Here is a 17,783-nt window from a genome sequence, read left to right on the forward strand (position 1 = left end):
TAATCCTCCAATGCGACGCTGAAAAGGATCATAAAAGTAAGAAATTTTGAAGTGAAAATCGATAGAAGCAATGATAATCCATAATGTACTATACGTGGAATAGATAGTCGCCTCTGTAGATTTTGTATTAACATGTAGATCATCCATGCATACGATAATCCATCAAGAATCGATCATAAACTCGAAGGAAAACAATTGAAGTCACTTTGACCTTGCCACCTTTAATTTTCTTATTGAGACCCAAATGGAAGCTGTTGTCAAAGGCCTTGATTTCCAATACAAGGATAACCTGCACTTTTAATGTTGCACCCAATACCCGCCACTGAACAAGCTCACTAGGAACTTGGCCTGAGAAACATTATAAAAGCTCACAGAGATCGCCTTAAATCCTTTCAAGGAGGCAAAGACATTTTCTCATGGCAAAGACATTTTCTCATGACATTCTTTCCCCCTCACAAGGGAACTGGCTCAAACTATCTAAAATTCTGATTCCCAAAAACTCTTTTTCTATTTGTCTTAACCTGGCCCGATTTGTATTAACCACATAAACTACTTGCTAGTGATTCACAAAGTGAAGCATAATGATGGAGGGCCTCACAGAAGAACTCTACAAAGGAGATGGATGAGATTCTAGCCAAATTAAATTGTTCTTCTACTAAGACAACAATCTCAGGTGATAATTTGCTGACTCCACCCAGGAAAGTGTTAACCAATGAAAAATTTCTGATTGAGGTTTGATGCATCATACAATTAGCTATTAGAGTAGGACCCACTTCAATTCTTTCAAAATCTTCTTCTTTCACCATTATCATCAGGTTGTACGTGAATGGAAAATTGATTGAGTCCGCAAACTCTTTAAGCCTTCTTCCCATCTGGTAAACAATATCTGCATTTCGCTCGTCTGTTATGATGGCTGTTACTCTAAGGGAAGCATCCTTTTTCCTTGAAAGATCAACCATCAGAGGTGGCCATTGTATCCCCTCCATGATGTCAAAATCTATGACATGAACCTCTCACTACAACAAAATGTATTTTTAGTGACAATTTTAGTGAGGAAAAATTTTTCGTCACTAAAAACTTACATTTAGCGACGAAATTTGATTTTGTCACTAAAAGTAATAACCTTTAGTGACGAAATTTGACTTTCGTCGCTAAAAATGAAAAAATAATGACCTTTAGCAACGAAATTTCAAATTTCACTATTTGTTGATCTGAAACAAGGGTGCCAAAAGGAAAAAGTATGGCGTGAATTTAATAAGTCTATAGAGATGAAATTTTTCATCGCTGAAACTTAAGTTTTTTGTGATGAAATAATTTCGTCGTTGTAGGTTTTGCTGGAAGATTATCAATGATGAAACAAATGTTGTTGCTAAAAGAACCCAATAGCGACAAAAAAAAGTTGTCGCTAAAAAATTGGTTCGATTATCCTTAAGGCATTTGAGCGACGGGACTCTAATTCGTCGCTGAAAGTGGTTTATAGTGACGAAAGTCTGATTGGCTGCTGAAAGTGGTCTATAGTGATGAAAATAATTTCGTCACTAAAAGTGTTAATATATAAGAAGCCAAACCCTCATTTTAGTCATTTTCAGCTTCTCGTTAACGTGTTCTTTCTCTCTTGGCGTTGTCACACTCCATGCCGTCGCACTCCATCGTCACCGATCCTTGCCACGTCACCGATCCTTACTCCGCCATCGTTCTCCACCTCGCCACGCCGCCGTTAGGACTCGCCGTTAACCTCACCACACCGTTGCACTCCACCTCACCTCACCTCACCTCGCCGATAACCTCACTACTGCTATTGTTGTTGCTTCCATTGACAGCCGCTGGTGACACCTCCATTGATAGCCACCAATGACACCTTCATCTCCTCCAAAGATCTGATTCCATCGACAGCCACCACAAAGTCCGACGGTATGTTTCTTCCTTTTTTATTTTTTTATTTATTTTTATATGTTTTATAAACCTCTTTTTGTTTTTACTTTATATTTCTTAATTGCGTTTTTGTTGTTGTTGTTTTTGTTGTTGTTGTTGTTGTTTTTATTATTATTATTATTATTATTATTATTATTATTATTATTTTGTAGTTTTGATTTTAATTTGAAATATTTTTTTAATAGTGTTGGATTTGTCTTATTATGCTAAAATTTTAGCTTTGTTTGGGGGTATGTATGGTTGTATTGGGTATTTATAGCTTGGTTGGTGGGTCATGGGTGTGGCTTTGATGGTCGAATGTTTGTTGTAAAGGGACATGGGAATGGAAAAAATAAAAGAAGCTAGATTTATAGAAATGTGATAAAGGGTGTTTTTGTTTATATATATAAAACCACAAATGTGATAAAGGCTTGTATCATCATTAGTTTTAGTCCCTTACCTTGGAGCCACCACTTACAAATAAATAAATGAAAGTTTAGATGTGCTAAGGTAAAACTTTTGTTATAAGACCTAGACATTTTGACATTGGTCCAGTGGTTGGGTTAATTGGTTGAAGTGCAAAACAGTGAAGGTAAATTATCTTTGTGAATGTGACTTTTGTGATTAAAATGAATATTGGGCACAACAAGTTTCAATTTACACAGATATTTTATAGTTTCATTGTGAATACATAGTAGGAAAGCAAGTCCTACATATGTTGCCTTATTTGATTGTCTGCTTCAAAATTTGTTTTAGTAGCAATGTGCAGAAGTTGCAAGATCCCAAACAAGTGGAAAAATGGGAGACATTCCATTGTTTCCTTTGTCCCCTTCTCTTTTTTTCCTCTCCCTTTCATATTGTCAATGTGTTTATGCTTTCTGCCTAACTTTATATTCTTTAATCTCTATTATGACAATATTATTGTCAAAGGGTTTAGTGTAGAATTGGTGTTAAGATCTTTTAAGTTGGAGTGCTATTTTGTTACCTTTTTTTGAGCATTATATAGAGACTTAACCAACATTCTTTTTATTTTAGAAAGTTCTCAAGAAACAATAGGAGGAAAGGAGAGCCAAAGAAGGGAATACAGGCGAAACCATAAGAACTGGTTAGCTACTTACAAAAAATATTTTCTTGGTAATTATATTAAAATATTTATTAGTAATTGATAATATACCACATATATCTAGGTAAAGTTGGAGGCCTAGACTTGAGTAGTTTCACTTGGCAATTTCCAGCTGCGTCAGAATGTATTGTAATCTTTAACAAAAATATTGCATCAAGTGAGAATTTGCAATTCAGGGCATCAACAATTTGATGCATGTCATTGTGTCAAAGTAACCAAAACTTTAACGTAATCTCATCTCATCTAGTCAGCTTTGGTATTATAAAATTCTATATATTGGTGATCTAGTCAAATATGGTTTGATATGTGAACTTTTATGAGCTATACAGTGATTTGTCTGCTACATGGGTTTAGCTTATCAGTTCTGGTTGCATGTGAGAGCATAGGAGTAATGTTACATGATTATTTTAACAAATATGGTTCTGCTTTCAATTCAATCTAAACATATCTTTTTGTTTGCTAATCTATTCTTTTATGTGGTAATAGATCATGGATTTACAAATTCCTTTTATTTTTATTATTTAAATTCTTTCCCTACTCTACCAATAATTCTGTTGTTGCTATTTGGTTAAGTAGGTTTCTTTGCATCATATTCGATGTAGGCTTTTAGGTTTGAATTTGTCTAACTTTTGTGTGGTTTTTGAGAAATTTAATGTAGGATCCTATGATTAGATTCAAAAGGATTAAAATATTATACTTTGTTATTTACTTAATTGATTTTGCAGGTTAAACATTATTTGTTTATGGTTACTTTGGATTTCTTTGGTAGAGGTGTGTGCTGGCTTGAGTATAGTAAGTAACTTCTTATTAAATTCTTGTAAGCATTATATATTGTTTTGTTGGGAATTGGTATTGTGGAGGGTTGTTGTGTTGGAGCAAGCGGGTGATTTGCCTGGTGTCATAAGGTGGTTTAAATTCATATTTGAAGTGTTTCTTATTTATTGGAATTGTGAATAGATATTGTTGATTTATATGTGATAGATATTATTTAATTGTTTTCAATACTTGTAAGCATTATATATTGTGATGTTGATGATTGGCATTGTGGTGGGTTGTTGAAATGGAGCAAGTGGGTGGCTTGCATGGTGTTATAAGGTGGTATAAATTGATATTGGGAGTGTTTGATTGTGCAATGTATATTTGTTTAAGTATTAATATAGACTCCCAATATAGAAAGAGGCTTATATTTGTGAAGGTCAAAGACCAAAGCTTAGCCAACAAATCAGATTGTTTAGGGAAGAAGAAAATTACTTCTCGCGTTGATCGCCGAATGGTTAGTGCTGTCGAGAAAGAATCAATTTCTCCACAGCCCCATCAAATCAATAAGTAAGATAAACAAAAACCCATATGAAATTTGAAAGGAAAATTCTTAATTTCTCTAAGGAAATTTGAGAACTTGAATGCAAAGTTTGTAAAGTTGTGATTTACAACTATGTTTTATGTTGGCTTTATTCTATGACAAAAAGTGTTATAATTACTTTAATTTTATTTCTTGTATTTTGTGGGATTTTATTATATTGGGTTTAATATCAAGTTGGTGAAGAATCAGTGGATTTCGCGAGAAGCTAGCCCATGAAAGAGCCACGTGAGGAGCACATGTCTGGAAGCTGAAGAGTCGTGCTAGGCTGTCATTTTCGCGAGTGCCTCGCAGGTAAGGCCTTCTTGCGAGATAATCGTGAAACTTTCTGTCTGGAGGTGTTTTAAGTGTGACTTGCTTAGCCTTCACCCATGCTATATATACATTCATTACCCACAAATGTATAGGAGGTCATTCAGAGAGAAAAACCCTAGATAGATTTTCTACAATACACACCCATCTTTTTGAGAGAGAGCTACTCATCCTTAGTGAGAAATCATTGTAACCTCTTCTCCTCCCCTCTTCCATTGTTATACCTTGAGAGGAGATTTGTACCCAAACACAATCCACACCTTTTCAGAGTATAGTGAGTGTTTTTGGTGTTGCTAGGAAGCATTGGAAGATGCCAAGGTTGGCGGATGCAACATGGAGCTTGTTGCGGGATCCGGAGAGTTAGACAAGACACGGTTTCAAGAAGCCTTGTTGGAGTAGGAGCTTGGAGGGTATAGATATAGCAGGAAGATTAGGCTTGGAGGGTCTCTTGCTAACCTATGTATCCCAACTGATTGTCTAGTGGATCGATTACCGCTTGGAGGGTGGCGGAAAAGTTTTTCACTGAGTTCTTCGGTTTCCTCTTTGATAATACATCGGCGTGTTATCTTATGTTTGCATCTCTCTTCCCTACTCTTTTACATTCCATTTTACTATTGTGTTGTCTTGATTATGGATTAGAGTAGCTTGTTTGTTTATCCGCTCGCATTTACATTATTTCGCATGAAAACTCGAAATGTGTGAAAACACAAGAGCTTGTTTAGACCCCCAATTCAAATTACGGCTTGATTGATTTTACACTAACTTAATACTAAGTGCAGAATAGTGTAAACATAAGCAAACAAGCAAGAGAGCTACTCTAATCCATATTTAAAGCAACACTGCAGTAAAATGAAATGAACAAGAGTAGGGAAGAGAGATGCAAACACAGATAACACCGAGACGTGTTATCGAAGAGGAAACCGAAGAACTCGGTGAAAAACCTCTCCCCCGCCCTCCAAGCGGTAATCGATCCACTAGACAATCAGTTGGGATACATGGGTTAGCAAGAGACCCTCCAAGCCTAATTTACCCGTTGTACCTAAGCCCTTCAAGCTCCTACTCCAACAAGGCTTCTCGGAACCGTGTCTTGTCTAGTTCTCCGAATCCCGCAACAAGCTCCATGTTGCATCTGCCATCCTTGGCTTCTTCCAATGTTTCCCAGCAGCACCAAAACCTCACTAGACACTCTCAAAAGGTGTGGTAGGTGTTTGGGCTATTGACTTCTCAATGGTATGGAAATGGAGAGGTAGGAGATGAGGAAATTCCACAAACAAATGTGTAGAGAATTGTTGGTATAACAATTTCTAACTCTCAAGTGTTTTAGCTAGGGTTTTCTCTCTGAAACTCTCCTTCACAATTGTGGGTAATATGGGTATATACAGTGAGGGTACAGAAAATGTGTATCAGATAGTACAGACTGGCAGAGCAGAATGTCTCCGTGGGTGTTTCGTAGGAAGGCCTTACCCTCGAGATACTCGCGAGACACAGCTGTCTCCATCTGTACAGACTCTTCGCATTCCAGTCATGTACAAGGCACAAGCTTTACTTCGCGGGAAGCTTAGTCGCGAGACACCTGCGAGAAGTCTTCTGGCTTCACTTGCTTGAGTCTTCACACTCTCTCTCTAACACACAGCCTTTACAATCACATCCCATAATAAATACAGGGTACACAAGATTGAATATAATTACAATCAAATTTGGTACGGAATAAAAGCCAACAAAATACAAATTTGTAAATCACAACTTTACACCGCACTTAGAACTAAATTAGTGTAAAATCTATCGAGCCGTAACTTTAATTTGAGGGTCTAAATAGCTTTTGTGTTTTTAACACATTTTCGAGCTTTCAATTGGTATCAGAGCGGGTACACTTGATTTGGTTTAATTACCTAAGTGTGATCCTTGACCCCTTGTGTATTTTGTCATGCATAATTCTTTGTAAACTTCTATGGATGTTGTTGATTGTAACATGCCATGTGTTTGTGAAAATGCCTCTATGAGTGTTTATCCTCATGATTGTGATGCCATGTTACATGAATCCTTGGGTGTTGTTGATATTTCTAACATCAAACTCTTGAAGAAAAAAGGCTAAGAAGTTTAATAAGGATTTGAGCAAGTATTTTGTGAAAATGATGAATTGATTACTAAACTCAATGAATCCAACAAATTGGTTGAAAAGTATAAGAAGCTTGCTGAAAATTCTCTTGAAAAGCTGAAAGAGTTTGAATGTTTGAATATAGACTTGGATGCTAAACTTGTTTTGTCTAACAAAATTGTTAATGATCTTAAATGTGAAAATGAATCTCTTAAGATGCATGCCAAGTATTTGATTGCTGAACCTTCTGTTAAAAAGGATGATAATATTTGCTGCAATCATGTTGTGGTACCCGATTGTGTGCCTATTGTGTGTTCTACCTTAAAGGACAAATCAGTGTACATTCCTTCACACAAAAGAAACCAAAAGGTGGAGAGAAAGGCTCTTAAGCCTAAGCCTTTGTTTAGGTCTCATCCTAAGGATTTGAGTGGATCTAAGTTTGTTCCTAATTACCACCATTGTGGTGTGATCAGTCACATAAGATCTCAATGCCCCAAGTTAAAGAGAGAACAAAATCATGTTGCTAGATCCCTTCCTAAAAGGCCTAGTGGACCTAAACCCATTGTTTGTCACCATTGTGGTGCCTTTGGTCATCCTAGACCACATTACTCTAAGTTTCAAGCTCTTAAAAGAATCAAAAGAAAAGAGAAACTTGAGCTTCTTGGAAGTTGTGCTAAAAAGGGTAAACTGGATTTGAGTAATAATAGCATGTTGTTAAAGAAAGTGTTTAATGTTCTTAACTCCTTGTCTATGTGCATCTCCGGCTCTCATTCTTCCAACCCTTGTCTTACTTCTCATGAGACACTCATTCCGAACAACCATTCCATTTAGATGAGGAATGATTCCTATGGTTGAGCTTTTGCTCTTTTGGTCATTGATCTAATTCTTTCAATCTTTGTTGAACCCTTCATGCATTGATTATCATATCTTCATGCATTTTTGTACATCTTGCAGTTATTTGTATGCATTGTTTTTTGTTTTTGATCTTACTTTATTGCTTTCGCTTTGTGTGTGTAAAAATCCGAAACTACATAAAAAGTGAAAAATTCAAAAAGTTTGATCGTATTTGTTTGGACACATTTCACATATGAGTTTAGCCTAGTACCTTCGTACTCATGGCGTAGTGCATTTACGAGCTTAGCTTGTTATGTATGCACATATATCTTTGTGGAAGAAATCTTGAAAACTATGTGTGATTGTTGTAAATAGATCTTCAAGTTTGTCATGAATGATTGGTGAATAGTCTTGTTGGTCTTGATACTTGCATAGACTTGTACCTATATATCCTTCCCACCTTTATTTTTATGTTTTTGTTATAGAGCTCACCAAATGTAAATCTTCAAATGAAAATAGATAATGAGCTGCAAAAACCTGTCGCACATACTAGTATTTGACTAGGAAAAATGGGCGACTTTTGTATTAAAATGTATAGTGCTCAAAATGCCAAAGGCTAACTCTACATGTTGAAATATCAAAAATTTCATGCATCGATCTTAAAAAGAGATGTATTATCCAAAAAGGACCAAATGTTATGATTTATGAAGAAGCCAAATGAAAAGCTTCTAAGTTTTGTAATCATTTTCTTGTGGGAGGTCATATATGTTTATTTCTATAATTGAGATAAACCACTTGACTTAGTACTAGTTGTGTATGATATGATTGAATTGATCATTGAAACTTCACTCTAAACTAAGGACTATTCCACATTTGATACACACACAACACACAAGACTTATATTCAATAAATGTTTATTTCATTTGTGTGATTATACATGTTCAAATGTGATGTGTTTGTGCTCAACCATATGTGGATCAAATCAAAAAGATTTGTTCTTTTTATTTTCTTTTGGAAGTGATTTGTATTACTCATCTTTTTCAAAGTTTCTCAAATTGTTTGTGTGAAAAACATGTTTTCTAGGTGTTTTTGTAACCTATTTCATGTGTAAGTTCAACTGGGAGTTAAATGGTCTTATTCTCAAGTTTTTCAGTTTTGGACAGAGAGTTTTGTGATTGTTTCGTGGCTGTTTCACGAGTAAGGCTTACCAGCGAAATACCAGTGAAATACTAGTGAGATACTAGCGAAATTTTCGTGGGAAGCTAATCAGCGAGATACCAACGAAAATTTCCAGATCAGCTTTTTAAAGGGCATTTCGTGGGACATTTGTTTTTAAACGCCTCCCATCTTCTCTCAAACCCCTGTTTTAATGTTTCTACATCAAAACCCAACTAAATTCAAGTGTTTTTCATTCCATTAACATCTCTAAGGTATTCTTTAACTCTTTTCATTGATTTTGAACCTTAGATTATGTTTTTGGGGGTTTTATATTCATAGTTGGGATTTTCTCAAATGGGAGTTGGAAAACTTATTTTTTGTCAATCTTTTTTATTGGGTTTTGTTTTAAATGATGATTTATTTTGGATGTTGGCCCCTTATGGGAAAAATAACATGTATTTAGACAAGATTTTCATATGTTCATGCATTGTTTAACATACATGTGTAGTGTGTGCACTCTAAGTGTTCGATAAAATGCCCAATTGGCATTTTCTCGTTGTTCTGGCTCCAATGAGTACCAAATTTTGGGGATTACCATAATTATTCATGTTTTGATCATTGGTGGTGTGTTTTATACACTTTTCCCTGTGAGTGCTTATTCATGCACTGGTCATGCATCTCACATGCACACTAGATGCACCTTGTTGCACACACTCTAACACTTAACATGTTTTGCACTTCACTCATGCTAGTTAAGTCTTTTTAGACCTTTTAGCACACATAACATGTTCTTGTGTCTATGTCATGCCTAGTTTTACATCATGTTCCATTATCCTTAGCATGTCATGTTTACTTTATGCTTTGTAGCATGTTTTAAGATGTCTTTTTTCCATTTGAGCTTCATTTTCTCATTCATCTTGCACCCCTCATGCATCAAACCCTTGCTCATATCTTCTTTTTCTTTCCCTCCTTTCTCTTGTTTGTTTTGTTTATTCGTGACAAAAAGGGAGAGAGTATATATGTTTGTATCGTCATTTCTATATGACTCGTGCACATTCTTAGGAGGAGTAATTCTACCTCGTGCACATTCATAGGGGGAGAAAACCATAGGGGAAATGCATATACCAAGGAGGAGAAGACATTCTTTTATGAGAAAACCTTGTTTTGTTTTGTTTTACTTTATGCTTGTTTTCTCGTTGCTTTATGATGCTTTGAGTTACATTCAGTATCTATGCTTTGTTGTTCTCATCGCATCGTGCTTATGTGTTGGACATGGATTTATCCTTATGCTATTGTGCTTTATTGATTGCATGTTCAGATGAACATTATGGTCATTTTCATATAACTGTTTTGGTTTGTGATCAAGTTTCTCACATGTTTCACATCATATTTACTTGATCGCAATTTATTTGTTACATTATACTTGTCCTTTTATCACTTGATTTACCTTGAGAGTCTAATGTGTTTTGTGCAAGTGTTTCAGGTTACAGGTATATATGTTCCAAGTGCTACACAGGTTTTAGATTTAGGTGTGAGTGAGTTTTGCCATTGTTCCCAAACTCACGTTTAAGTCTAGAGTATGTTATATGGTGTTTTGTCATGGAATAGCCAAAGGGGGAGATTATAAAGTTGTGATTTACAACTATGCTTTATGTTGACTTTATTTCATGACAAAAAGTGTTGTAATTGCTTTAATTTTATTCATTGTATTTTGTGGGATTTTATTGTATTGGGTTTAGTATCAAGTTAGTCAAGAATCAGTGGATTTCACGAGAAGCTCGCGAGAAGCTAACCCACGAAAGAGCCACGTGAGGAGCACATGTCTGGAAGCTGAAGAGTCGTGTCAGGCTGTTGTTTTCGCGAGTGTCTCGTGGGTAAGGCCTTCCCGTGAGATAGTCGCGAAACTTTCTGCCTGAAGGTTTTTTAAGTGTGACATGCTTACCCTTTACCCATGCTATATATACCCTCATTACCCACAAATGTAAAAGAGGCCATTCAGAGAGAAAAACCCAAGATAGGTTTTCTACAACACGCACCCATCTTTTTGAGAGAGAGCTACTCATCCTTAGTGAAAAATCATTGTAGCCTCTTCTCCTCCCCTTTCCCATTATCATACCTTGAGAGGAGATTTGTACCCAAACATAATTCACACCTTTTCAGAGTGTAGTGAGTCTTTTTGGTGTTGCTGGGAAGCATTGGAAGATGCCAAGGTTGGCGGATGCAACATGGAGCTTGTTGCGGGATCCAGAGAGCTAGACAAGACACGGTTCCGAGAAGCCTTGTTGCAGTAGGAGCTTGGAGGGCTTAGGTATAGCAGGTAGATTAGACTTGGAGGGTCTCTTGCTAACCCATGTATCCCAACTGATTGTCTAGTGGATCGATTACTGCTTGGAGGGTGGTGGAGAGGTTTTTCGCCGAGTTCTTCGGTTTCCTCTTCGATAACATATCGGCGTGTTATCTTGTGTTGCATCTCTCTTCCCTACTCTTTTACATTCCATTTTACTACTGTGTTGTCTTGATTATGGATTAGAGCAGCTTGTTTGTTTATCCACTCACATTTACACAATTCCGTACTTAGAACTAAGTTAGTGTAAAATCTATCAAACCGTAACTTTAATTTGGGGGTCTAAACAGCTCTTGTGTTTTTAACACATTTTCGAGCTTTCAAAGTTCATATCTTTTACTATGATTTCTTGGAAACTAAATTGGTGGTAGAGAAAATTTCAAGCTTTAGGAGGCTTAGAGAAAAGGAAAAGATGAATGGCTGTGCTATTAGTTTAGATCCGTGATTGATTCCATTTCTTACATTGGCTATTATTATCACTATTATGTTTGATTGATTTCATTATGTTAGCATAATTGATTGCTTAAGAAAGTAAATGAAAGAAAAAAGGAATTTTAATTTGATTTATACTTTGATTGATTGCTTAGAAAAGGTAAGGAAAGAAACATACAACAGTAGGAATTATATTGCAGTTATTGGAGTGCTTATTATTATATTGTCATATGAAAGTACTTTTTACTGTAATGGTATACTTGCTTTTCTACCTGAGCATTGGCAATGTTTGGTTTCATAATTTTTTTTGTGATACTGTCTACCATTCAGTTGCAAAATCCAATTCATCATATTTTCAAATTAATGGTTGGGCCTTATATCTTTGGTCCTCATATATATTAATTAGGTATAAATTTGCCAGTGTTGGATCTTGTATTTTTAAGTTCCTCTTTCACTTGCAGTGAGGCATATTCATATTTTAATTTCTAAACCCTTGAGGGAAAGTTGCCTAATTTTTATAAATTAAACTTTTCTTTTGCAGGCTAAATACATTTTAGCAATTGACCTGCACTACATGGTGTAACTACTTTTTTTAATGCATTATTTGAAACTAATTGTATTATATTACATTTGAGAATCTATATTTGCTTTCTACAACTTATACATTAGGAGTTGTGATTTTAATTCATTGGTGTGGCTACTCTTAATGCATTGTTAGAAATGTTTCTTATAATATAGTTATTGTTTTTATTTTATGATTTTAATGTAGTATTGTTTTTATATTTGTGCAGATTTCTTATTGATGGCTTTTAGGGCATTTACTTTTACTATCTTCTGTTGGTCCTAATTTTATTATGCTACACTTTTTGTATTGTTATAAAACATTTTGTGTTATTGTATGTGTTGCAAACAGTTTTTGTATGGAAGGAGTTTGAATTGGATACTTGTTTTATTTTTTACTTGTGGAATGTATGGATCGTTTTGTTATAAATGTGTTGTTGAAATAAATGTTTTATTCAAATGTGAGGTTTTAATAATGTTGTAGGGTCACAATTCAAGGCCCAGGCCCAACAGGTATGAGGTTTTGACCCAAGGAGCCCGAAACAATGAATTTATAGAGAGTGAGCTACAGAACTAGGCCTTAACGAAGTGTATACTAGCTAAAATTGGGCCATGCAACAATTGAAAGTAAGAAAATCCCCTTCATGTCCATTAGATATTCAGTTCGAGGAGACATCGAGGATGTATATCGGTCCCTGCTCAAAGGCTATGGTTCTAACACTGTTCTTCTATTCTAAGTTCCTTTTTTCTCCGTCCCCCCCTTCATGGGGACTCCCCTCTCTTATATAGCCCTCTTGAAGTCATTAGAGCCTTACACTTGTTGATCATCTGGACCTTCACTTGAGTGCTTGTCCCATCGGACATCCCCCCCATCTTTCTGTGAGTTGTGGTGGTCAAGACAACACTATTCACAAGTCCTCTCCAGATTAATGCGGCCAGAAAAGTAGCTGTCATGCATTTAATGTGGCAGTTGTAGCCTCACCCTTGGCATCCTACGCTTTCTTCCTTCTTACGGTCTCGTGAGACTCATCCTTGTTACTAATGCTCGTTGGGGTGGATCCTTCTAGCAAGCAGAGTGCATGTTTGAGCCATATTTGGTACGTCCGAGGAGACATTTCTCCTCGGACCGCCTTTTAAACATCTTCAGGCCCACAAGGATTGGGCCGGGAGCCCTTTTGGCAGCCACGCCTTCTCCTCGAACGTGGTCGAATTTTCCATACGAGACCCAAGGCCCATTGTATGATCTTGGGCCTTTGCCCCTACAAATGTAATGATAGGTTACAAGTTAATATCAAAGCCATGAAAAAAAATAAAAACAGAAAATAAGTTTTAGCGACGATATTTTCCGTCACCAAATATAGCAACAAAAAATTGTTTTAGTGACGAAATATTTCGTCGCTAAATGTAGCAGAATTTTGTAAGAAATAGTTTTAGTGACGAAAATTTTCGTCACTATATATGCCCGAATTTTCTTAAAAATAGTTTTAGTGACGAACTTTTTCGTCACTATATGTACCCGGAAATAGTTTTAGTGACGAAAATTTTCGTCACTAAATATTTTTTAATAAACTAAAGTGTTTTTGGCAATGAAATATTTTCGTCCCTGAATAGTGTTTTTAGCGACGAAACATTTTCGTCGCTAAAAGTTAAAAAAAAAAAAAAATAATAATTGGACTTTATTGAAGAAATTTTTCATCACCAAGACTTTTAGTGATGGGGTTTTAGAGACAAAATAATTTTCCTCGCTAATTAGTAGATTTCGTTGCTAAAAGTCCTTAGCGACAAAAAACTGGACTTTTAGTGACAAATATTTTTGTCACTAAAAATATATTTTGTTGTAGTGTCTAAATCACCTTGTGTGGCTTCAAGGATTGCTTGGTTGGCCATAAAATGCGCAAATTTCAAATAAGGGGAAAGTTCTTGGAGCATTTGAATGGTAGAAATGGAGCTTGATTGTCTAGAAAGAGGTTCATGCTGCATTACAAGAGTGTCAATAGTCTTGTAATGTAGGCCTTGAGTGAAGAACCTAGCCAACCTGTCAAAAATGTTGTTGCCTCTCTTTTCTCAAACGAAAAGGAGGTTGTTGATCTTTGCGATTATGGTTGAAGCAAGAGGCCAGTTTTGTGCTTCTACAGATTCAGCTCCCATCAATAATAAGCCGGTTAAGTTGCTATCTTCCATCAACTTTTCTTGAACTACCTTCAAATTGGAATTCCCTTCTATCAACACCCCCAAAGTTTCTTGTGTTTCTCGAATATTTTCACTGCCCACTTCACTTTCTACAACAATTTCTTCCATTGCAGCATCCTGACAAATGGAATCAACAATTTCAAGACCCACTTCACTCTCTATTAGGAGGAATCTTTCCATGCACTCATAGTCAGGAATTCTGTCTGGGATGGAGTTTGGGGAGAATGAATCTCTTGTCTCGAAGGAAAATGAGTTTTCCAAGCTACAAGCAAGGACTTTGTCATTGTAAATGGGGCTGAAGGTGTATCAAAATTTCTCATTTTCCATTGCATTCATGGGAGAGAATGGAAAAAGGTTTACTGGTACATTCAGGTCATTAAGTTAAGGATCCATATATATAGAAACAAAATTGAGGAGCAGGTGAGAAGGAACTAGACAAACCTATAGTAGATGAACACTCAAATGTGAAATTTTATAAATTAATATGAATTTACATAACCTAGGACTCTCCTAATGGTAAGATTTGAAAGAAAAAAACCACTGGAGTTTGTAGCCATCTTGCAACCAAAGTACCTAAGGCTTCTTAACAACTTGCAATCTAAACTTTATTGTAAAATTGTTAATAGTATTGAAAAATAAAATGATGTTAATAATGGTCATAAACGGGAACAAGTAACAGTTTTCCACCTAAATGTAATTGTGAAAAATGTTGTGCCCTTAGTACCCCTCATTATTTATTAAGGGGCCAACCAAGGTTGACATATGTGAGTGTTCAAATAGTGTGTAAAACACTTATGAACGTTTAGACCCTCAAATTACAAATTACCAATTCAAGCGTATTATCAAACAATGTATGTGCGGAATATGAAAAATAAGCTAAAATAGAATTGATAAAACAATCTAAACCAAAAATAATCACAACCACAGCAGTAATTAAATGGCAAAGATTAAGGGAAGAGAGATGCAAACACAAAGACAACATAGTGATGTATTATCGAAGAGGAAACCGAAGTCCTTGGCGTAAAACCTCTTCGCCGCCTTCCAAGAGGTCAATAATCTACTAGAGAATAAAGTTGGGATACATGAATAGCAGAAGACCCTCCAAGCCTAATCTACCCAGTGTACCTAAGCCTTCCAAACTTATTGCTCCAATGAGGTTACGCCAAACCTTTGTCTTCTCTAGCTTACCAAATCCCGCAATTAGCCCATTGCATCAACCAATATCAATTGGTCCCTTCCTAACTGCTTCCCAAGCACCAAATAAGCTTCTCATAGATATGGGTATGGTGAGATAAGGATTTGACTAATGTACCTTTCAAGGATGTAACAATGGAGAGGGTGAGAGTAGAGGAATTTGGAGAATCAAAGTATAAAGATTGTGAATGAGTCAATCTTGTTTTTTTCTAGGGTTTCTCACTCAAAATTCTCTCTAGAAGCTCTCTACAATAAGTAGGTATAAGGGTATTTATACTGGTGTGTGTTTGGAATGTGAAAGGTCAGGTTTGTAACAAACAGAGCTGTTTGGCAACTCGGGCTTGTGACTGGAATGAGTCGCATGCTAACTGCCTAGCCAGACTGGAAGTTTTGTCCTGTAGTGCTACAGCTGGTGTGACTCTTCAGCTCCCATGCATGCTTCACACGTGTGCTACTTTTGGTTACTCGCCAGTCGCGAGGCCCTGCTGGAGTGCACACTCTTGAGCTTTTCTTCACACTCTCTCACACACTACCTTTACATGATTCTCATCTAAATACAGGGTTTCTAAATGCTGAATTACAAGCAAATTGACACGGAATAAAGCCAACAAAATGGTTGATCAAATTCAACCTTACAAGATGTGGCATGAAGCCAATGATTGATCCATGATACAAGGAGTTGATAGCCGACTAATGACTAATAAAGTCGTAGCAACTGTCGGCAATGTAACATTCAAACCTTGTTTGATTGTGTACTTAGATCATGATTCTTTTCTTCTTGGCGGCTTTGTTGATTGCAAAACTTTGTCTCTTATTCATGCAAATACTAAAATAAGCATGTAAGCATGTGGCCTAAACTAAATAATCAATTAAAATTTTTTGAAGATGGTATTATGGTAAACAATGCAGAAAATCCAATAAGTTTACCATCCCATGCATCAACATTCGGTGGATTCTTTTCGTGGCAGAAAGATAAATTCTAACCATGCTCTGGCTTATGGCCAATTTGGATGGAGGGGGAGGGAGGGGGGCCCTCCATCTAAACTGGCCATAAAAGTGAGATTCGGAGCAAATATATGATTAAGTTTACCAACTAGACTGCCTCAGATATATTCTAGGTTTCGTAATGGCTTTATTTGAAAGAGTAATATCTATTACACATACTTGCAGATATAATACACCCAATCTCTAAAAACATGGCAAGCTCTGACTTCAAGTTACAATTTTGAAATTCAAAATTGTGACCTGAAATCACGATTTTCCTTATTTTTGGAGAGTGTGTACTATATGTGCATTAAAAAATGTGCACCAAACATTTCCCTTTTCATTGGTCGTTTGAAATGACATATTTTATTTGTTTACTTTTGCTAAAAAGTAAAAATGAATTCCCTGATTTTCTTAGGATGCCCGAAAAAACCATTGCATAATTTATGTATCACATAATTCATCAAACAGCACTTCCATGATGGGTTATTTATTTATATTTTTAAGGTTGAATTTAAGTTTTGAACTCATATCCCTTATTTGATGTTGACAACTAATTATATCGATTAAGTTAATTAGAATCTTTATATAAAAAAAATTAATTAGAATCCATAATTTAATAATATTGTTAGTAATAAAGATATATATATAAATAAATAAAAGAGAAAATTTTATATTTGATCCCTAAAAATTGGGCTTGATTTTATTTTAGCCACTAAAATTTAATATGGTCATTTTTTGTCCTTAATTTTTTTTAAAAAAAAAAAAAAAAAATCCAATAATTGGGCCACTCTATTCTAATGATTCTAATGTGTTAGCTTACATGGTTGATGGAATGTAGGCCCATTATGTTTTTTGTTTTGTTTTGTTTTGTTTTTTGGTTATTTTTTGGTAATGTAGCATGTTAAGCCTTGCATAACACACATACTTGTACAGCTTATACTACACTTATATGTCTTATAGTACACTAGTATGCCTTGTATATGAAGGTACTCTTGTACAATTTATTACTTGAGAAATACAATATAGTTATTCAATATTTCTAACATGGTATCATAGCCATTGCAGGCGAGGTTTAAGGATCAAGTTTCAGGTCCAAGTCAGGTTTTGGTTAAGCCACCCTATGGCCATCCCTAAATCTAAATCATATTGGACTTGGATTTACTCAAATGAGTTCTATAGGTCCTAATGGTCTTGGTGGTGATGAGTTTGTGGATTTTAAAGGTGGTCTTCTTGAATAATTTAGGGGTTAGGGAAAGCAAAAAGTGTTGTTAGAATGAGTAGGAT

At 35.7% G+C, this 17,783-nt stretch overlaps 1 pseudogene; it reads right to left on the reverse strand.

Moving 5' to 3' along the window:
* Positions 1-201: 201 nt before the first annotated feature.
* Positions 202-14,498, reverse strand: LOC115950093 (annotated as a pseudogene).
* Between the last annotated feature and the right edge of the window lie 3,285 nt (positions 14,499-17,783).

Source organism: Quercus lobata, chromosome 6, assembly GCF_001633185.2.
Source record: "Quercus lobata isolate SW786 chromosome 6, ValleyOak3.0 Primary Assembly, whole genome shotgun sequence".
NCBI lineage: Eukaryota > Viridiplantae > Streptophyta > Magnoliopsida > Fagales > Fagaceae > Quercus > Quercus lobata.